The 23,568-nt window shown below is 43.2% G+C and overlaps 1 long non-coding RNA gene across 1 annotated transcript; it reads left to right on the top strand.

Moving 5' to 3' along the window:
- Nucleotides 1–11,299: 11,299 nt before the first annotated feature.
- LOC123431346 lies at nt 11,300–11,878 on the top strand. The gene is made up of 2 exons (XR_006623090.1): nt 11,300–11,463; nt 11,547–11,878. It is a non-coding gene; the product is annotated as an uncharacterized LOC123431346 (long non-coding RNA).
- Nucleotides 11,879–23,568: the final 11,690 nt, after the last annotated feature.

The raw sequence follows: 23,568 nt of genomic DNA, 5'->3' as shown, positions 1-23,568 counted from the left end.
AGTAGGGCTAATTGGCATGTCTAGCCTAGTACGTGAAGAAAAAAGACCTTATAGATGTTAAACTTTTTATATATGTAGGTCAGACTGTCTTAAAAGTTATATGCAGGTCACTGCAATAGTATTTTCTTATTGAGAAGGGAGAAAAGATACTACTTAATAAGTAGGCCAGAACTAACAAACTACATAGATTTCAATTGGATGCAATTGCTGTACCGTGAAGGTTCATCTATAATTGTTGAATTAAGATGAGTGGGTACTGAGTCAATCCGATGTTGTAGATTCTTGATAATTCCTGCATTAGATTATTATTCCTCTAGCCAATGGTCTCATGCTGAATCTTCTGATTGTTATGGACCCATGTTCTGCCTTTTGGGTCTCAGTCAAGCTCATTCTCGTTGTACTGCATGTGTATGTTATTATCCTTACAATGTATCTTCTACAGTTCAATTGACTTGTCGCACAAATCTGCTTAATTTAAACTGGAAATAGATCCTAACAATTAAGGTATTTATTGTCTTCGAGTTCCACGTTTCATTATCGCTCCACGGTTATTATTTGTAAATTTTGATCTATAGATTTATTGTTTGTCATGGGGTTTAGATTATTTGTATGTCTTTGTTATTGATGGTTAATTTTAACTGCAGAACACCGAAGTCTTTGTTCTGTCACCCTTGTTCTGTTCATAGACCCTCTAACTTGGTCAATTAAAGATGCTTTGTTTGTAAATTTTCAACATGCATACCTATCAAAGAATTTTTATATTGGTGCTCTTTGTCTCATGACTTTGTTAATCGATTGATATGTTCATGTAAGCCTCTTACTTGTTGACTTATCCTACTTGCAATTTCCAATTATGCAGATGCAGATCTTTGTGAAGACGCTCACCGGCAAGACCATCACACTAGAGTTCATCGACAGCAACAGCTTCACGACACCGTTGGAGTAGCAGGTAGAGGAGGAGGAACAGTGCCATTTTCGTTCGTTCTTTTATGTAGTAATTCTTGATACTTAGCTAAGTCTGTTATCACATGATTTAGTTTAACTGCTCATATAGTTTGAACCTGTGAGACATGCAGCAGCCTCGATGCTGAAGTCTCTTTTCCTTATATCTGATGTGATTGTCACAATTCTGGAACAGAACATTCCATACACCTATCCATTTTAGTTTCTTATTGTAGTTCATGATATATTTAGATTCCTAAGCCAGACGTACCAAGACGAGTCTATCATCTCGGTACCTGATGATATATATTCGGTGATTAAAACAGGCCTGCTGTGATAGAGGGAAATATTGACATCAACACATAAAGAAATCTAAGCTTACCTCTAAAAACTAAGTCAAGGTTCCTGTATATTCTGTTCAGTGCAAAACTGCAAATCAACACGGGTGTACTTTTTACACCCTCGTTCAGTTCCTGTATATTCTGGACTAGAGTAGTAGTAACCAGTTTGCCGTTTGCGTCTGTGAGGTGTAGAAGGACCTACTGCTGCTCCGATGAATAGACGGTGTTCATATTCTTCTTTTGTGGCCGTGATTAACATGCAGAGACTCGGTTTATAGCGCTCCTTTGTCTAGTTACAGATTCAGAGGATGGTTCTACTTCCTCTTGGATTTGCAGGGTTTGTGGTTACTGCTCATGTGCCATTTTTCTTCTCCTTCCCTTTTCATAGCTAAATATATGCATTCAAGATCGTTTGCTATAGTAGTAATATATGTAAGTTGGTTGTTTACAACTCTTGGGTGTAGTTATAACATATAAGAGCTGCTTGGATGTGAGATCATGTTGTTATTTAGTTTTGTAAATGTTGTTATTTAAATACCTGCAGTGTTAGTTCACATCTTATTCTTATTTTTTGCACAGGTGAAGTACAAAGCCAAGTGTGAAGCTATGAAGCGTATCAACAAAGAGTAGCATATGTATTGTAATAGTAGGCAGTAGTAGGTATATCTGGGTTGTGGTGTAGTGTAAAGATTGTAATAGACAAATTTAATGTTGGTTTGGACGAATTTCATCTGCTCCCTAGCCACTTTGAAATATTGATTCTGAATGTGATTTGAATACCTATGAAATGGCAACTTGACAAGGGGACCAAGTTATGATATTTATTTGACAAAATGTGAAATTTCTGACGTGTGGGACTATTTGAGATCAACATGACATGTGGGACCAGTACAAAAATAAAATGGCAAAAAAAGAAAATCAATAGAAAGTAAAAGGCCACAAACCAAAATTTGAAAAAACACTAGTAGTGGCTGTAAATATGCTAAGGCCCCAAAAGAAGCCCAATAAGAAAAAGCCCAAAAAAATAAAACCAGCCCATGTGATCAAATGAAATGGGTTGGGCTGATTTCAACCATGACGTTTTGATTTCGTTGTAATTTTGCCACGTACGACTGGGTTTGATTGCCAACGACGATTTAGGATCGTCGTAAAGGTTACGACAATCCAGGAATCGTCGTAAAAGTTACGACGATTTTGATCAAAACGTCGTTGTTGTTCATTTGTGACACTTCGTTTACGATGCTTGGTTTTTCGTCGTGAGATCGTCGTAAATTAAAAACCGTGATGATGTAGCGACGAAAAAATAGCATCGTGTATTAGCATATTCCTTGTAGTGGTAGGGCATCTATTTATAGCAGATTTGCTATGGTTGGGGGTTTTTCGCTCTGATTTCCACCGTAGGATCGGAATCGGACGGTCCCGGTCGCGCGGAGGGTTAGGTGGGCTGTGTAGAGTGGCTAGGCGGAGATGAGAGGGAATGTGCGGCCCGACACGATATTTTAAAACACCAAAAAACGTCCGTCGATAACCAATGACGGTGCCGCTAAGGTCGATCGTTCAGGTATCAAACGGACTCCGATTGCGACGAAATTTGGCAGGCGGCCTACCTACATAAAAATAAGACCACACGTCAAGTTTCAACTCAATCCGATAATATTTTAAACACAATTATAAAAACAAGATTTAAACGATGTCACGGGCGTGTGCGTGTGTGTTTGGTCTCGAAATGGTCAACGATGAAAACTAAGAGAACCGACAGCTAATAACGGATGCAAGTTTTGAAAACTGACGGCAGCAGAGTGTCGATGCAATACAGATGATGCGCATGATGCGATGATGAATGCGACATACAATCTAATCACAAGGCGGCAACGGAATAAAAGTGGAATCTTCTGAAGCGACGATCTCGGGCTGTCACATTTTGCAAGATACATGTAGATGCAGGAGTTCTAACCAGGAGAGGAGGTTCAGTTGTGGCTGTTTGTAAAGACGTGGGAGGAAACTATATGGACAGTTTTGCACTAGTGGTGGAAGGAGTTGTTGACCCACCCACTCTAGAAGCGGTAGATTGCCGGGAGGCTCTTTCCCTCGGGATGATTTGGGCATTCAAAATTTTGTTTTGTCGTCAGGCTGTCGGTAAGTTGTGTTAGATATCAACAGGAGCGCTCAAGGGACATATGGAGAAGTTTTTAAAGTTACTGTAACACAAATTTTACACTTTGTTCACATTTTTCCAACTCAAGTATATGTATTTTATTTTTTTTACAAATATATATAAGAAATAAAAATGCAGCGACAAAAATCAGAAAAATTGTGCAATAGAAAATATTGTATATAAATGACTTTTTTGTATATATATACTATATACTAAAGCTGGAAGCTTTCCCTTTTTCTCCTTTTATTGAATATTTTTTAGCCTTTCACTGTTCATTTTACGTGTTCACCCATGAATAGCAATTACGTGTGAACATTACCCCTATTGTAAACAGTGTTCCAAAGAAAAAACTAACACAAATACTAAAGCTGCAAGCATTTCCTTTTTCTTTTTTTGACCTTTTCCAATTTTCCACTGTTCGTTTAATATCCAACGGTGAATAGTAACATGAATAGTACTCTGTGTGAACAATACCCATAAAAATGTCTTTCTTTACGCATTGTATGTCATTACAGGTTTTAAAATTTTCAAAAAGGAGATCTTCATGTACGATCTATTAAAGCTCCATAACAATTATGAGGGTCGCTAACATCACCATCCTTCGCTCACCATGCAAGATAAGAAAAATCTCACTCTATCAACAATACTCACACCTACAAAAATGCCTTTGATGCTACTGATTCCAAGATTGCTCGCCTACTAAAAATCCTAGATCAGTAGGATGAACACATGGCGGTCCAAACAGAAATATAATACATAGAGGTCATGGAAGAAGATGTCTGTGACACCGAGATAAGAAACAATACAGTTAAGAAATAATATAGCACTGATTTTGCATCTCTTATTGAATGTCGCCAGGCCTCACATGTTGAAGAAATTCCGAAAGGACAAAAAGGCAAAACACTTATGATTGACCCACAGAAAGACTAAAAAAAGATTTTGAATCTTTTGGACCGTATTTAGAATGCTTTGTTCTGTACCGCACATGTAATATTTAACTCTTTGGCATAAATAAATCACGATTCGTTCAAAACTTCAATACCATAATCCTAAAAACACTTTGGTTTTGATAAAAACATGAAATGGACGCCACAGACAACGGTATTTGTCTCTCTATACAATAAACAAGTCAACCATCTTTACATGCAACGACGAAAAGAGCAACTACGACGAATGTAAATATATTAGGAATAACTTTTATTGCACCGATGAACTGTACCAAAACGAATCTACACGTCCTTTTCATCTTATAAAACCCACACAAAACAAAACAAATACAACCAGCTAAACATGAAAAAAATACATGGAATAAAAATATAAATTGAAGTACAAATTTGAAATATAAACGAGGCATTCCACGCGCGCGGAGCTATCCCTTTTTCTCCTTGTATTGAATTTTTTTCAACCTTTCACTGTTCATTTTACGTGTCCATCCATGAATAGCAATTACGTGTAAACATTACCCCTATTATGAACAGTATTCCAATGAAAAAACTAGCACAGATACTAAAGCTGCAGGCATTTCATTTTTCTCTTTTTTTGACCTTTTCCAATCTTTCACTGTTCATTTACTATCCAATAGTTAATAGTAACATGAATAGTATTTGTGTGAACAATACCCATAAAAATGCCTTTCTTTACGCATTGTATATCATTACAGGTTTTAAAATTTTCAAATAGGAGATCTTCAAGTATATTTTATTGCCCTCTTACACGTACAAGTACACCGATATTATAATTATTATTGTTCCTGCCTCATAAACTGTTTATGGGGTTTTCCTAATACAATTATATCATGCTATCTTTTGGACTGACATATAGATAATGAACTAAAGTAGAAAGCACATAGCTCTAATAGATTACTTAAAATACAGAGGTAAAAAAGATGAACAAATATCAATTTAGTTTGATTTGATTTGTATCCATATTGTTTGTTAATTAATTGTCATTGCTCTTAGAGTAAAAAAATATGGGCCTAATAAATACCAACTTACTTTGATCTAATATATATTGATATTATGTAATAATTAATTTTACCTATTGGCATGCTCCTGATGATAAAGTGATCGTCTTTCCACTTCAATTTTACTACAAAGCCAAAATCTGAAGAAAAGATCGCATCCTGGGTGTCAACCTTTTTTTATTGTTTAAAATGATATTGCTCATTTTAGTTTTTTTCTTAGATTCATTCTTATGAAACGTTGACCCAGGATTTTATTTTCTTCTAATGGTTTGAGTGAAATCTGATTTTAAGAGGGCAATAAACCTAACAAACCGGAACAGCTAACCCGAATAAACCGAAACACTATTTTCAGAATGGTAACTTCGTATGCGCGAATGTTTCATGTAACCAATGTTTCCACGCCCACTGAATAAATTGGAATATACCCATATCCACCCCAGGAATAAAAATAAAAGTTTGTACGAAGAATACCTGAATGTAAACCGTAATAGCACCAATACAGTGCATCCGCGTGAACAATAATCCGAGGAAAATACAAAAAGAAGAACCTGTACAGTGCATCCGCATGAACAATAATCCGAGGAAAATACAAAAAGAAGAACTTGAGTTTTTTATAACAACCATTAAGGATTATTTTCCTCCTTTTTTCGTGTTACCAATTGTTGAGTTACGATCTATTAAAGTTCCATAACAATTATGAGGGTCGCTAACATCATCATCCTTCGCTCACCATGCAAGATAACAAAAATCTCACTCTATCGGCAGTACTCGCACCTACAAAAATGCCTTTGATGCTACTGATTCCAACATTGCTCGCCTACTAAAACTCATACATTAGTAGGATGAACACATGGCGGTCCAGACAGAAATATAATACATAGAGGTCATGGAAGAAGATGTCTGTGACACCGAAATAAGAAATAATATAGCACTGATTTTGCATCTTTTATTGAATATCGCCAGGCCTCACATGTTGAAGAAATTCCGAAAGGATAAAAAGGCAAAACACTTATGATTGACCCACAGAAAGACTAAAAAAATATTTTGAACTTTTTGGACCGTATTTAGAATGCTTTGTTATTTACCCCACATGTAATATTTAACTCTTTGGTATAAATAAATCACGATTCGTTCAAAACTTCAATACCATAAATCTAAAAGCACTTTCGTTCTGTTAAAAACATGAAATGGACGCCACAGACAACGGTATTTGTCTCTCTACAAAATAAACAAGTCAACCATCTCTACATGCAACGACGAAAAGAGTAACTACAACGAATGTAAATATATTAGAAATAACTTTTATTGTACCGATGAACTGTACCAAAACGAATCTACACGTCCTTTTCATCTTATAAAACAAAACAAATACAACCAGCTAAGCATGAAAAAAAACTACATGGAATAAAAATATAAATTCAAGTACAAATTTGAAATATAAACGAGGCATTCGACGGGCGCGGCGTTTGCTGCGCATCTTCGTTGCTAGTAAATAACTAAACCGAACAAAAATTGGGGCTAGTTGACTAGCCTGACACGTTCCAAGCTATCTTGAGGCAATGCGTTCATTTGTAGCATGAGAAGCGAGACAAAGACTGACCCAAAAATGCAAAGGTTACTCAGCTCAACTAGGCCAGTGTTGGGCCGGAATGGTTATGGGACACTAGGCACGTACTTTGCCGAGCGAAAGTATTTCAGTTATTTCCTTTATTAGGGCATAATTCAAGCGGAAAATGCAAATGTGGTTCTCAGCTCCTGCTCCGCCGATGCCATCCAGGGCCAGTCCTGAGATTTCGGAGGCCCAGGGCAAAACTAGAATCGAAAGGCCCTTACTATATGCATCAAATAATAGTTAATATATGTAGATATAAAATGGTACTCCCTTCGTTCTAAAATAAGTGTCGCAGATTTATTACTAACTTAGTATAAATTTAATACTAGAGCAGTGACACTTATTTTATGACGGAGGGAGTACTAGAAACCATTTATAGTGTAAGCAAAAGCAATATTAACATTAAATAATTTATAAACCTTGAAATTTTCTTCTTACTGTCCTATATTCAAAGTGATAGGTGCAAAAGTATTTAACAAAATATGTCACCCACCATTAAGAATCAAAAGTACTTCTTCTCCTAGTGACTCGATCGGATCTCGCCTCTCGACGATACGGTATCTCCATTAACACAATGTTATAAAAAACAAATCATTACACAAGAGACGACACATCTGATCGAGATCAAACGAAGCATCATGAGGGCAATGCTAGTATGGTGTGTTGTGTTGTGCACCACCATTTTTGGCGGGTTACTAATTTGGGCTAGATCCGGTATTACGAACTAAGTGTACAACAGTGGGGAAGGACGAGCTAAAATATTGGTATGGCAGAGTTGGTATTATGCATAGGAAATAGAGGTTAAACAAAAGTAATTCGTTTGCTAATAAAGTAAGTGACTGTTGAATGAAATCAACAACTGTACGGAACATGCTAACATGAGAGCAAGGAGATGATCTTTGGGTTAAACAAGGGGACTATAGAAAGGAAAATGCACTTCTACACCCAAGCTCAGTAAATTCGTAAATTATTTGAAAAATGTTTAAAAAAATCTGAATTTTTTTACAGCAAACTTTGACAAATGTTTTAGTAACTTGTAAAATTTCAGCACGAAATCACATTTTTTGTACTCGTGGCAAAAAAACAAAATTAGCGATGCAAAATGCTTTGAAAGTAGCATTTTCAAATTTTCGATTTTTTTTTTTTGCCACGACTTCCACAAATGTGATTTCATGATGAAATTTTATGGGCACTTAAAACATTTGTTAGAGTTTGCTAAAAAAATAGATTTGTTTGAACATTTTTACAATATTTGTCGAATTTACTATTCACCCCGAGCTCATATGAGCTCGGGTGCAAAAACATAATCATACCTTACCCTTTTTACCAGAATTGCATTGGTGTTTTTTTAACATAACTATAGCGGTGTTAAGCAGCAGATCTAGCGCTATTTTTCTTTTACTTTCCATAGGGGTTGTTTTCCTTTTTCTAAATTAGCTCCAGCAATGCGCTTCAATTCTGGCCCATCCAGTTTTTCAACCTAAAATATTGGGAGCTCCTATTGGAGAGCCCCTACCTTCCACTTACTGCGGCAGGCATCCCTACTAGGCTGGCCCGGTTTCTTTTCTCTGTTACTATTTTCATTTTCTTTTTTTGATTCGTTTTTGCTTTCCTTTTTCCTATACTTTTTTATTTGAAGAAAATCATTTTTTTAATTTGAATAACTATTTTAAAAAATTGAGAACAAACTATTTGAGAGAGACACGTGTTCATCATGATTTGTTAGAATACTCTATGTGCTTCACACAAAAGAAAATGAGAAGCTAGTAGGAAGCATCTGGCACAATCGATAGTAGTATTTGTGATCTTATAAAAAAATGTTGTGATTATAATATGAGTTGTTTTCTTCACAGAAGCAAATTCTCCCGTGGATGGGAGTTAAATTTTACTTCCCTACATGCACATCTCCAATTTGGTTGAAGCAGGTGTCTTTATGATAAGGAAAATAATTGTGTTGTTTCATGGAAACAAATTCCTATTATGTTGGAAGCAATAGTACAGTTTCTGGTTGATATTTTTTAAGCAAATTGAAGCAAATCAAATTAACCCTGGAAGCTAATTCTTTTTATATATTTTTTGCATGGAACAGGGGCCGCATTTATATCATAAAGATCATAGTACAAGATAGAAGAACACTAGCCTTTGAACAAAGGAACTCCAACCAAGAAAGAAAATTACCATCAAGAAAGAAGAATCCCGTGAGTTTAAAACAATCGCTCGTCACCTTCCTTCGGACCACAACGACGACCACCAAAAAAACAATGGCGGCTCACCTCCTCGCCCAAGCGCGACGCAACTCCAACGCTGATATGCAACTTTGCGGACCTCCAAAGTGGCTCACAAAAGGCGAAACCATTGCCATTGAATGAATCAAACCAGGGAACACCCCGGGCACGACATCGCACTTTAAATCTGGCACCCCCACAGGACAAAGATGTCAAAAGAGAAAACATAACTGCCTTCCACGAACCATGATCCCAGCATACGATTCACCATATACCACATGTCGTCGATCAAGACCACAGTTTTATCCGCTCCTGAACTACCTCCCAAACTCAGTGCTGGCACTTGAGCAAACACTGTCGCAACAGCGGAGCCCAAAGACACAAGTTTACCACAATGATGCCGCCATCGCGATGCCATCCTAGCTTGAACAAACATATTTCCATATCCATCTCCAACAATAAAACACATTGCCTTATTGGTGGGAGATATGAAGCTTCTTTATTCTGCTCTACCATCGCCTTCGCTGAAGCCAAGACGATGGACGACAAAAAACCTAAGCTACTAGGACATAACCTAAAGCTACCTGATCCATAGGTCCGACGACTTCTCTCATCACTCACAACCGAGGTCACCATCGGATGGATGCCGTTGTAGAAAGCCGCAGATGGACTCCCCTGCGGAGGTAAGGATTTCTGGTCGCCCGCCCAAGAGGAAAATAAGACTCGCGTTCCGCAGAGCACACTTGAGTAATATTTTGCAACTGGACGCAAATTCTTCAATGGTCATAAACACGATTTCATTGTTATGTCAGCATACCAAAAAGGTTAGGGAGTAGAACTCTTTGTAACTGGGCCTGCTACGCGTCGGCCGGTGTATCCTTTTAAAATATCCGCCGCCTGGTGAGCCGTTAGATTTAACACAATTCAACCGCCAAACGTATTCATGTACTTCGCAACAGAGAGCTCATGTTGTGGAAACATTTGCAACAAAATTTATGTTGTGATTTTTTGTAACATAGGTTGTGTTGAGGGATTTTTTTTGTAACATGGATCTTGTTGCAGGAAAAATAAATTACAGCATGGATCATGTTGTAGAATATTATTTAGAACATGGACCGTTGCAGAATCTAGTTTGGTCGGTTGGCAACAAGGGGCTAGTTGTAGAACCCTTTCTGAAACAATGAACGAGTTAAAGAAGGTGAACATGCTTGTCTCCCAATTACGAGCCCAACCAATGGATATGGAGGCGACGGACTGTCGCACAATGATAGGTCGGTTGAAGGGAATTATTCCCAATTGAAATACATATGAAACATTGTTTACTACTAAAAAATAGGGATTAGTTTCCTAAAATAGGGGGAGTCACATTGCTCATCAATCCATAATATTAGCGCCAGACTAGGATATGTAGAGTGGTTGATAAGATAATCTTATCTTAAGGCTTGCATGTAGTTTAGAGCTGATGTCTATAGTTATTACCTCTAGCATTATCGATAATGATTAATGGTTCCTAAAAAGATGATAAGACATATTGTGTTAAGAGATGATCTTTTAATTCAGAAAAGACAAGCATTTCCTTATGAATTATTTCTCTTATATTTCAATATTTATCCTACGTATCATTTTTAAGATAGCACCGTTGTATTTGTCCTTAGTAGGCAGAGAAAACAAACGCAGGCATCGTGACATGCAGAACCAGTCCACCAAATTAGCGACTCTTGAAGCTAATCTCTCGCCTGAATTTAGTAGCAGACGATGCGCAAAAAAAAACAAGAAGAGAGAGTAGCAGATGATGTAACGCACTGAACAACGGGGTGTAACTGAACAGGGGGGTCATCCATACGTTTGTACCCTATTTGACATTAATTGCTTCCCAAAATATACCCCCTTCATTTCAAAATAAATGATTCAAAAATGACTTAACTTTATGCTAAAATTAGTATAAAGTTGAGTCAATGTTGAGTCATTTATTTTGGGACGGAGGGAATAGTTGGCAAGAACTTAATCCGTATTAATTGTTGCCGATTGCATCCACTATAAAATGCTGCCGATTATGTCTTTGGCACCACCAATCCACTTTCCACTACCATCCATCACCAACCATCTGCGCCATTATTTTCCTTGATCGACCAAAGCAAGTCGGCTGATCAGATCCAGACCAGATCAGATGAGGAGGTCTAAACTGCTGCCGCTCTTCGCCATCGCCTTGATCATGATCTCATCCGGTGCGTGCATATGCATGGTCAATCATGCAAGTGCTCTAGATTTATATCCAGCTATCCACTAAGTATATTTTGCATGTATGCAGGTGCTGATGCGTGGTGCAAATATGAGGCCATTCTTCCGAAGCACTTGTGCACTCAAGAAAGTTGCATGGCCAACTGCCAGAAGCATCTGCAGGAGTACGTGTGCCCGGACTGCATCAGGCTCGAGTCCGCCGCGTGCATGAATGATGGATCGCTTGCGCCCTTGGACGGGGCTTGCTATTGCCACATCTGCTCCAAGGATTAGTCCATATTTATTAATTTCCATGTCTGCTCATCAGTCGATGGATTGACCGTCCATGTTAATTATGGACATGCTTATGCAAAATTTAGAGTTAATTCGACTTCTCGCAATAAAACTCTAGTTAATTATAAACGAAATGCACTTTTTTTTCCAATAAAATCTAATGATCTCTCACAGTAAAACTCTACTCACATCACATAATTCAGAAATACTTTCTGACGGCTGGTTGGCCACAACTGTGTATGTGTGCATCACAATGATGCAAAAGTTGATATTTCCAACCACCTTTTTCTGAAAAATTGCTTTCCAAAAAGCCATTTCCTAACCAAGCATCAGTTAATTCCTAAGTCGTTCATAAGCTGGTCCCCACTAAATGTGCTGTAGCAAAGTAGAAGTCCTCATATGCTTAATACTCCCTATTTGTCAGCTTTTGCTTATTTTTAGTACTGTGGCCGGTATTTATAGCTGACCCCTTCTCAGAATGCTCTAGGGTGGGTGGTTTTGCTTATGGTCCATGTTTTCGGTACATTGGAGATGCCCGGCTATAGACCATGAGTACTCGTTTCAAAATAAGTATCGTTGTTTCAGTATTAAATTTGTGTTAATTAAATATTAAATGTCCGACATTTATTTTAGAACGGATGGAGTACAAACTATACTTACAGTTGATTTGAGACATCCAACATGTACGTTTCTAAAGTCAAAAAACCAACATGTGATTGGATGGATAGAGTGGTAGTGAGATGACGTCCTGTTGATAATGTGGTGATTTTGTCAATGCGAAGATCCGATCCGCCGGCTCAATCACTTGAAGGTTCTCATACGAGTAGGTTTTGCATACGTACATTCCAGCAAAAGTAGAGATGCACAAGGTATGTATTCGTCATGGACCCTCCAGCTGGGTCGTCCGAGCTCAAGCCGTCCGGGCAGATTAGACGGCTTGTGTCGGTCCCAGGTGACTACCGCAGCACGCCACCAGCCAACGGACGGTCAGGAGGCTCTGCTTGCGAGCAAGGAGCCTAGGGAAGCGGGTACTCCGTCATTCTTTATAGGAATAATGTTGTGTCCTGTAGGGTGTAGGGCGTTTGTGTTTGCTCCAATTTTTCATTTTATCGTTTATTTCATTGCCCTGGTCGGAGACAAACAATCTACATGAACCATCGACGCGTCTCCCTTATTTTTCTTGGACACCACGATTGTCCTAGCAAAAAATAACAGATTTGTTATTTCACATCTAGATGTAAAATAGTTTTCTCACATCTAACCTTTTAACCATGTAATTTAGACATCAAGATTCGTATTATTTTCTGTCTTTTTTTTTATTTTGGTCGCTCGCGTGAGAGGCCCTGCTTGTGGCGTGGTGCATTGCCTCCGCCTGGACTTCGTCCACAAGTGATTGTTTTTGTTTTGTTTTTTGTTTTCTCTTTTGCTTCTTTTTTCATTTTTTGTTTCAAATTCATAATTTTTTAAAATTCATGATTTTACTTACTTTTTATTTTTCTTTAATCCTTTAAAAAACATTTTTATAAAAATTGTTGAACTTTCTCATCGCTATTAATTGAATGTTCATCATCAAACGTGGAGCTATTTTTCTCTTGTCTCAGTTGCAAATACTTTCGTAACTTACAATTACAACTGTAGCCTAATATCTTTTAGTCCCAGCTAGCAAAAGGACCCATGCGTTGCAACCGAAGAGAAAATAACACACACTCGGTATAAGATGAAAAATATGTTGTTTCTCCCCATGAGGTATTCCAAAGGTGTGCATGTGTGGTTAACGATGTTTTCTTCCCTCTCAATTTGGTTTAATTTAATGGATGTTTATTGCAATTCGTATCATCGCCGGAAAAAGAGAAAAAAAGGATCGTGCACTACAGATTAAGTTTGCACGAAAAATAATATTTAAGAAGTATTTAACTGCTAAAAATAACATCCTATTTAGATTCTACATATTTTTTTAATAAAATTTTTTATATAACATGTTAAAATCGGAGTTACGGTTTAAAAGATATAGATAATTTTGTTTTAGGTAAGGTCTTGTTTGGTACTAGTGTTTTTGAGGGGATTGATGAAGATAATCCCCCAAGGGATTGGGTGAAACCCAACCTTCACCCAATCCCTTCAAATCCCCATTTATCCCCAATACACTAGGTAGGGGTAGTGTATTGGATATTGAGAAAAATACACTATAATTTGGGAATTTGAGGAGAAATGTGGGGATGAAACATGTCAAATACACTAAAAACGAATGGTGTTACGGGATATGTGGGGATTGAGGGGTTTGACCGGAATAATCCCCGTAAATTCCCTAAAAAACACTAGTACCAAACAAGGCCTAAAATGTGGATTGATTAACTGAAAAGTCAGTTTTTTTTGTTAAAACGAAAAATACGTATCGGCTGACTAAAATAAGGATGGCGGGTTGATTACCTAAAACATCAGGGGATTTTCTAAAAATTGCAAAAACGGTTCGGCTGCGATTTAAAGATGGACTGAGGGTTAATTATGGAAAACGACAGGGACTTATCTGTAAAATAGCCACAACGGACGACAGAAGCACTACGTGCTCTATTATTAGGAAGAGATTGCATGTCCACCATCGACTTGTATTTAGAGCCCTACTTTTTTTTTCCCAGTTGCAAGTTTAACATCCACTCATAACTGGTGTCTAATTTATTTTTTCTAACTTGATAGTCCACCCTCGACTCACCATTGGGGTCAATTTTGTTGTTCCGGTAGCAAGTATTCCGTCAATTCATAACTAGCTAACCTTTTTTGTTCCTGTTGCGAGTTCACCCTTGACTCACAGCTAAGGCCCAAAACTTTTTTGTCCTAGTTGCAGGTTCATTCTCAACTCACAACTCGGACCCAACATTTTTTGTCCTAGATGCAAGTCCACCCTCGAATCGCAACCAGATATGTGTCCACAGGGTGAGCGGGAGTTTAGGGTTTAGTGCTTCGTAAGGGAGACTTGCTCCATTCTGTTAGGGAACGTTGCATGGGAAACAAAATTTTCCTACGCACACGAAGACCTATCATGGTGATGTCCATCTACGAGAGGAGATTTGGATATACGTACCCTTGTACATCGCACAACAGGAAGCGTTAAGAAACGCGGTTGATTTAGTGGAACGTCTTCACGTCCCTCGAACCGTCCCATGAACCGTCCCGCGATTCGTCCCACGATCCGTTCCGATCTAGCGCCGAACGGACGACACCTCCGCGTTCAACACACGTACAACTCGACGATGATCTCGGCTTTCTTGATCCAACAAGCAAGACAGAGAAGTAGATGAGTTCTCCGGCAACGTGATGGAGCTCCGGTGGTGGTGATGATCTACTCCTGCAGGGCTCCGCACGAGCTCCGCAGAAATCCGATCTAGAGGTAGAACTATGTGGTCTAGGGCTGAGTTGCACGTGGCAAAAGTTGTATCAAATCAGCCCTAAAATACCACTACATATAGGAGGGAGGGGGAGGGCTAGCCTTGAGGGACAAGCCCTCAAGGTGCGCCGGCCAAGGGGAGGAGGAGGACCCCTCCTCCAATTCGGTTTGGGAAGGAGGAGTCCTCCTCTTCCTTCCAACCTCCCTCTTTCCCTTTTTCTTTTATTTTCCTTTGGTATTTCTTATGTGGCGCCATGGGCCCCTTGGGCTGACTCCACCAGCCCACTAAGGACTTGTGGCGCCACGCTAGTGCCCCGGGCTTACTCCCGGGTGGGTGGGCCCCTCCCGGTGAACTCCCGGTACATTGCCGAAATTGCCCGAAACTTTCCGGTGACCAAATGAAACCATCTTATATATCAACCTTTGTTTTCGGACCATTCCGGAAACACTCTGACGTCCGTGATCTCATCCGGGACACCGAACAGCATTCGGTAACCACACATGTAACTCAACTATACTAAAATATCATCGAACCTTAAGTGTACACACCCTGCGGGTTCGAGAACTATGTAGACATGCCCCGAGGCACTCCTGGGTCAATATCCAATAGCGGGACCTGGATGCCCATATTGGATCCTACATATTCTCCGAAGATCTTATCGGTTGAACAGTGTCAAGGATTCATATAATCCCCTATCTCATTCCTTTGTCCTTCGGTATGTTATTTGCCCGAGATTTGATCGTCGGTATCCGCATACCTATTTCAATCTCTTTACCGGCAAATCTCTTTACTCGTTCTGTAATACAAGATCACGTGACCTACACTTTGTCACTTTGCTTGCAAGGCTTATGTGTGATATTGTATTACCGAGTGGGCCCCGAGATACCTTTCCGTCACACGGAGTGACAAATCCCAATCTTGATCCATACTAACTCAATGGACACTGATGGGGTTATAGTCCCAGGGTAGGGTCATAGGCCTGCCCTATAGGTCCTACCCAAGGACTACCCTTCATAGAAGACAAGGCCCTTAGACAGTTCCGACTGAACTAAGGACGCCCCCATCATCCAGTCGGCGATGATCCACTCGGAGCATATTTAACGTACCGACCGGAATCCACTCTGTACATCGTAACCTCCGAGGAGGGCAACGGTCTTACGTTTTCATACACCATTATTAGCATTTAAGACTTACGTTACCTGTAACGTAGGAATTTATTCGCCACTATTCCACCCTTGTCCACTGGGCCATTATGAAGGGCAGCGCACTCTATATAAACCGCCCTTCCCCACCGATGCAAGGGTTGGCACTTGATGTAATCCTATAATCCAGTCGACACTAAGCTCCCAAGAGCACTGAGACGTAGGGCTTTTACCTCCACCGTAGAGGGGCCTGAACTCATACATCCTCGCCTTAGCTAAGGCTCTGCCCATCCTTTCGTACCCCATACTTCTACTGTCAGACTTATACCCACGACAGTTGGCGCCCACCGTGGGGCAGGCGTCTAAGCGACTTCCGGCGAGTTTGCGATTTCATACTTTCGTCATGTCGTCCGGTGGAGATCTGTGCATGGGTCATCAGATCCTCTTCGGTGCTCTCTCCTTCATCGCCGACGATTCGGCATGGCTTCGAGATGCGCCCATCAATGTCGAGGCGCTTCCCAGTCGCGGGGCTATGCACTTCCGTGCCAGTTCCCGCGGTGTTCTTCTTCTCCAGCCATCGACCCCAGTGTCGATCTTCGCCCCCGTCACGCGCCGCAACAAGCGATCCCGTCGTCCGCGGCTCCAGCATTGGGTGCGACACGCCCAGGCGCGATAGAGCGCGTCCTCTCAAGTGGCGGTGCTCGAATCGGTTGTGGTCCCTCCGCCATCCCAGTGCTTGGAGTCACTTCCGACTAAGCTACCTTCCGAGTACCCGGGTCGCGGGCCTGCAGCCGAAGTTCTCATGGCCGATTCCCATGAAAGTCCCCTCGGGACTGGTCGGAACGAGCGTGAGTTCAGAGAAACATCCAACACTCGTCGTCAGCACCATCGTTCTTCGAGTCGACGCTCTCGCCAGAGCAACGTCGAGGTGTTCCGCACACCCATCCTCAACTTGGCTGCGGCTGCCAGGATAGCCGATTCTCTCCAGCCAACTGATTCAGAGGCTGGTAGTGGGATCGAGCAGATCTGTGCCTTGTTGCATACGGCGCAGCAGCAAAATTCGGCGGTCTCCCAGTCGCACAACAGGATCCACAATAGTTTTGTTCATGCGAACACGCATCGGTCGGTCTTCAGTCCTGACTCTCACCAGCGATGCAGAGGGGGCAGCCGTTCCAGGGACCCGAGTCAGAATCCGCTTCCCATTCGGTCTCATCCCGAAGATCATCGCCGTACGCGTACTCCTCTGCGGGGTGGGCCTTACGGGCCCCGACATCACGATGATCGTCGTTCGGTCGGTGACGCGCATGATCGAAGGCCTGATGCAAGAGGGTACATCGCCCAGAAGAAGGTCGACAGAAGTCAAGCCCACCGTGATGGTCATGATAGAGACCGTCCGAGTGGAAGCAGGACCGTTGTTTCTGGCCCCGAGTGCTTCAGTCGGGCCATCCGCTCAGCTGACATCCCTCCCAACTTCCGATTGGTGACGGGAATCAGCAAGTTCACACGAGAGTCCAAGACAGAAACTTGGTTGGACGACTACAAAGTGGCGGTCCAGATCGGTGGCGGAGATGACCATGTCGCCATGAAACATCTCCCCCTGACGCTCGACGGCCCGACGCGAGCTTGGCTGAACCAGTTAGCTCCGTCAAGCAGCTACAGCTGGGCAGATCTGTCCCGAGTCTTCATCAGGACCTTCGAGGGTACGTGCAAACGCCCTGCTGGTCTCGTAGAGCTCCAGCACTGTGTCGAGAAGCAGAACGAGCCCTTGCGCGATTTCATCCAGCGCTGGACGACCCTCTACCACACGGTGGAGAACGTCACAGAGCACCAAGCAGTCTGCGCCTTCAAGGCAGGCGTGCGGTACAGAGACATGTATCTGAAGTTCGGTCGGACAGGCGACATCTCCATGAGCAAGATGATGGAGATAGCCGCGTGCTATGCAAATGGCGAAGAAGAGGACTGCATACGTAGCGGCAAGCATAAGTCAGTCGCCGATGGAGATGGGAACAGCAGTCGGAAGCAGAAGCAGAAAGCTCAATCCACTCCGCAGGCAGAGGCAACCGCCGTTACAAATGCCAAGTTCAAAGGCAAGGGGAAAGCTCAGTACACCCCCAAGAAGAGGCAGTCAGGAAATTCCATCCTGGATCAACCGTGTCCAATCCACACGAGGATGGATGAAGAAGGCAATGCCATATTGCCGAAGCATACCACTCGGCAGTGTCGCCTCCTGATCCAAGGATTCGGTGAAGGGCAGCCGAGTGAGAAGGACACCGAGCAGGATGATGAGGACAAGGAGGATCCGTTCCCCCAGGTCCATGCAACGTTGATAATTTTTTCTGATGTGGAAAGCAAAAGTCGACTGAAGCTGGTCAACAGGGAGGTAAACATGGCAACCCCATCCACTCCCATGTTCCTCAAGTGGTCACAGACTGCGATCACCTTTGATCAGTCAGACCACCCAGCACACGTACCCACCCCAGGGAGGCAGGCTCTGGTCGTCGACCCGGTGGTGGAAGGAGTCAGGCTGCGCAAAGTCCTCATGGACGGCGGCAGCGGCTTGAATATCATGTACGCCGACACTCTCAAGGGAATGGGCATTCCGATGTCCAAACTTAGCGAGAGCAGTATGCAGTTCCACGGAGTCGTCCCAGGAAGAAAGGCCAAATCACTCGGCCAGATCGCATTGGATGTCGTCTTCGGCTCTGACAAGAACTTCCGCAAGGAAAAGCTGACATTCGAGGTGGTAGACTTCCAGAGTGCATACCATGCGATTCTGGGCCGTCCGTCATATGCGCGTTTCATGGCCCGTCCATGTTACGTCTATTTGAAGCTGAAGATGCCAGGTCCTAAAGGTGTGATTACGGTCACAGGCAATCGGCAGCGGGCCGAGGAGTGTCTGCAGCAGGGGTCGAGGATTGCTGATCAGCAGATGGCTATTCTCGAGCTGGATGAGTACAAGAAGGCCGCCGACCCCGCTGACCTGATGCTTTCAAAGAAGCCAGCTTCCGAGTCCGCATTCCAGTCGGCGGGAGACACGAAGAAAGTCAGCATCCATCTGACGGACGACACCGCCACCCCGACAAACATCTCCGTCACCCTTGATCCAAAATAGGAACCCGAGTTCATCCAATTCCTCCGTGAGAACTGGGACATTTTTGCATGGAAGCGTGCTGACATGCCAGGTGTACCCAGGGAGTTGGCTGAGCACCAACTGCATGTGGATCCTGCCGCTCGGCCCGTCCAAGAACGCCTGCATCGGTCCGGCGCGCACAAGAGGAAAGCAATCGGAGAGGAGGTGGCTAAACTTTTGGCAGCCAACTTCATTCACGAGGTACACCACTCCGAGTGGCTCGCTAATGTCGTCATGGTGCCCAAGAAGGACAAGTCTCTCCGTATGTGCATCGATTTCAAGCATCTCAATAAGGTCTGTCCGAAAGATCATTTCCCGCTCCCCCGCATTGATCAAATTGTTGATTCGACTGCGGGTTGCGAGCGTTTATCCTTCCTTGATGCTTATTCGGGCTATCATCAGATCCGTCTGAATGGTCCAGATGAATTAAAAACAGCCTTCATCACCCCATTCGGGTGTTTCTTTTACATCACTATGCCATTCGGTTTGAAGAATGCAGGAGCAACTTTTATGCGCATGATCCAAAAATGCCTCCTTGACCAGATCGGTCGAAATGTGGAGGCATATATGGACGATATCGTAGTCAAGTCACGCAAAGATTCTGACCTGCTGACTGACTTGGCAGAAACATTCGCCAACCTACGTAGGTACGATATCAAGCTCAACCCAGCCAAGTGTTCATTCGACGTTCCCAGCGGGAAGTTACTCGGTTTCTTCGTTTCCGAACGAGGGATCGATGTCAACCCCAAAAAGATCGGGACCATTGTTTGAATGGAGCGGCCAGTAAGAGTACATGATGCCCAAAGGCTCACAGGTTGCCTAGCGGCTTTGAGCAGGTTTATCGCTCGACTCGGCGAGAAGGCGTTACCTCTGTACCGACTCATGAAGAAGTCCGATACCTTCGAGTGGACAGACGAAGCCCAAATCACATTCGACGACCTCAAAGCCCTGCTTTTCACCCAGCCGGTTCTTACTGCCCCGCTCAGTAAAGAACCCCTTCTTCTGTACATCGCGGCTACAAATCAAGTCGTCAGCACCGTTCTGACAGTCGAACATGAAGAAGAAGGCAAAGCGTACAAGGTTCAGCGGCCAGTATATTATGTTTCCGAAGTCTTGACTCCTTCCAAGCAGAGGTATCCCCATTATTAGAAGCTTATTTATGGGATCTACATGACTGCAAAGAAGGTGGCTCGTTATTTTCAAGACCACTCGGTATCTGTCATATCTGATGCTCCGTTGTCGGAAATTCTCCACAATCGGGACGCATCAGGCCGAGTGGCAAAGTGGGCAATGGAGATGCTATACTGCGACATCAAGTTCGAAGCCAAGAAAGCTATAAAGTATCAAGCTCTGGCTGACTTCATAGCAGAATGGGTAGAACAACAGCAACCGACTCACATCTACTCGGCTCATTGGACCATGTTCTTCGACGGGTCCAAGATGTTGAATGGCTCCGGCGCCGGCGTAGTGATCATATCCCCAAAAGGCGATAAACTCAAGTATGTATTGCAGATACATTTTGATTCTTCCAACAACGAAGCAGAGTATGAAGCTCTCCTTTACGGGTTGCGCATGGCCATCACACTCGGCGTCCGTCGCCTGATGGTCTATGGCGACTCAGATCTGGTGGTTAATCAAGTAATGAAGGAATGGGACGTAAGGAACCCCACCATGACTTCATACTGCAACGCAGTAAGGAAGCTCGAGAAGAAGTTCGAAGGTCTGGAACTTCACCATGTTCCCCGACTGAAAAACCAAGCAGCAGATGAATTGGCAAAACTTGGGTCCACTCGGAGACCAGTACCGAGTGATGTCTGCCTCGAGCATCTACACCTCCCCTCAGTAAAAGAAGATCCTTTTATGGAGGAACCAGTACAACCGAAGAGCTCAACAGATCAGACTAAAGTCGAGGTCCCCGCTGTGGTTGATTTGATCATGGAGATTCTAGTTGTCATTCCCGAGTGGACTGTGTCGTTCATTGCGTACATCATGAGGCAAGAATTACCATAAGACGAAGTCCAAGCTAGGCAGATCGTTCGCAGGTCTAAGTTCTTCACCGTCATTGATGACCAGTTATACAGGAAAAGTGTTTCAGGCGTCCTTCAGCGGTGTATCTCTCCTGAGGAGGAACAGTTAATCTTGGAAGAAATTCACTCGGGAACCTGCGGCCATCATGCCTCCTCAAGAGCAATCGTCGCCAAAGCATTCAGAGCTGGTTTCTTCTGGTTGCGGACGAGTGAAATGGCAAAAGATATGGTCGACCGTTGCGAAGGTTGTCAGTTCTATTCAAACAAGTCCCACAAGCCAACGTCTGCGCTGAAGACAATTCCTCTTGCTTGGCCATTCGCCGTGTGGGGATTAGATACAGTCGGACCATTCAGGACAGGCCAAGGAGGATTCACTCATCTGCTGGTAGCAGTCGACAAGTTTACCAAGTGGATTGAAGCCAAGCCCATCAAGAAGCTTGATGCCCTTACATCCATCAAATTTATCAGAGACATCATCGCCAGATACGGGGTTCCGCACAGCATAATCACCGACAATCGCACAAACTTTGACTCGGACAGGTTCAAAGGTTTTTGCATAGGCCAAGGTATCCGAGTGGATTTTGCATCCGTGGCGCACCCCCAAACAAACGGGCAAGCAGAGCGGGCGAATGGACTTATTCTTCAAGGGTTGAAGCCTCGACTCCTATGAGAAGTTGGACACGCCGCCGGCGCATGGGTCTCCGAGCTGCCTTCGGTTCTGTGGGGCCTCGGCACAACTCTGAATAGATTGATAGGGCGAACCCCGTTTTTCCTCGTTTATGGAGCAGAGGCAGTCCTTCCGAGTGACTTGCTTCACAATTCTCCACGAGTCGAACTCTTCTCTGAAGCCGAAGCAGAGCAAGCCAGGCAAGACGGAGTGGATCTTCTAGAAGAATAGCGCGAGATGGCACTGATCCGTTCAACAATTTATCAACAAGAGCTGCGGCGATTTCACGCGCGGCACGTCAGGAGCCGCACATTCCAAGCAGGCGACCCGGTGCTCCGAGTGGATCAGTAGAGACCACACAAGTTGGCTCCCGCCTGGGAAGGACCGTTCATCATCTCTAAGCTACTGAAAAACGGAGCATATCGGCTCTACAACCTCAACAGGGAAACGGACGAGCCGCGAGCATGGAATGGAGATCTACTGAAGCGCTTCTACACATAACTGCCGACGGAGACAATGTAAATAATAAGTATCATTGAAGTAATACAAAGCAGATTGATTTCTTGCTGATTCAAAATTCTTCCGCGTTTGCAGACTCCGGTCTAAAAAACTAACTCCGAGTGTGCACTAAAAGTCACACTCGGAGACTTAGCTGCGAGCCATAGTCGCCTAAGTAAAAACTCGCTCCGAGTGTGCAGTAAAAGTCGCACTCGGAGACTTAGCTGCGACCCAGAGTCGCCTAAGTACAAACTCGCTCCGAGTGTGCACTAAAAGTCACACTCGGGGACTTAGCTGCGACCCAGAGTCGCCTAAGTAAAAACTCGCTCCGAGTGTGCACTAAAAGTCACACTCCGAGACTTAGCTGCGACCCAAAGTCGCCTAAGTTCAAACTCACTCCGAGTGTGCACGAAAAGTCACACTCGGGGACTTAGCTGCAACTCAGAGTCGCCTAAGTAAAAAAGCTTCCTCCGAGTGTATACTCGAGATACACTCGGAGGCTTAGCAGACCCTCATTGAGGCTCATGTGGATGTGAAGACAACTGACAACTACATGAGTAGCAACTCGCTCCGAGTGCACACTAACAGTCACACTCGGAGACTTAGCTGCGACCCAGAGTCGCCTAAGTACAAAATCACTCCGAGTGCGCATGAAAAGTCACACTCGGGGACTTAGCTGCGACTCAGAGTCGCCTAAGTAAAAAAGCTTCCTCCGTGTGTGTATTCGAGATACACTCGGAGGCTTAGCAGACCCTCATTGAGGCTCATGTGAATGTGAAGACAACTGACAACTACATGAGTAGCAACTCGCTCCGAGTGCGCACTAACAGCCACACTCGGAGACTTAGCTGTGACCCAGAGTCGCCTAAGTACAAACTCACTCCGAGTGTGCCCGAAAAGTCACACTCGGGGACTTAGCTGCGACTCAGAGTCGCCTAAGTAAAAAGCTTCCTCCGAGTGGGCACTCGAGATACA

This window comes from Hordeum vulgare, chromosome 2H (assembly GCF_904849725.1).
Source record: "Hordeum vulgare subsp. vulgare chromosome 2H, MorexV3_pseudomolecules_assembly, whole genome shotgun sequence".
In the NCBI taxonomy this organism is placed as follows: Eukaryota; Viridiplantae; Streptophyta; class Magnoliopsida; order Poales; family Poaceae; genus Hordeum; species Hordeum vulgare.
This window is presented reverse-complemented; position numbering and strand designations above follow the sequence as displayed.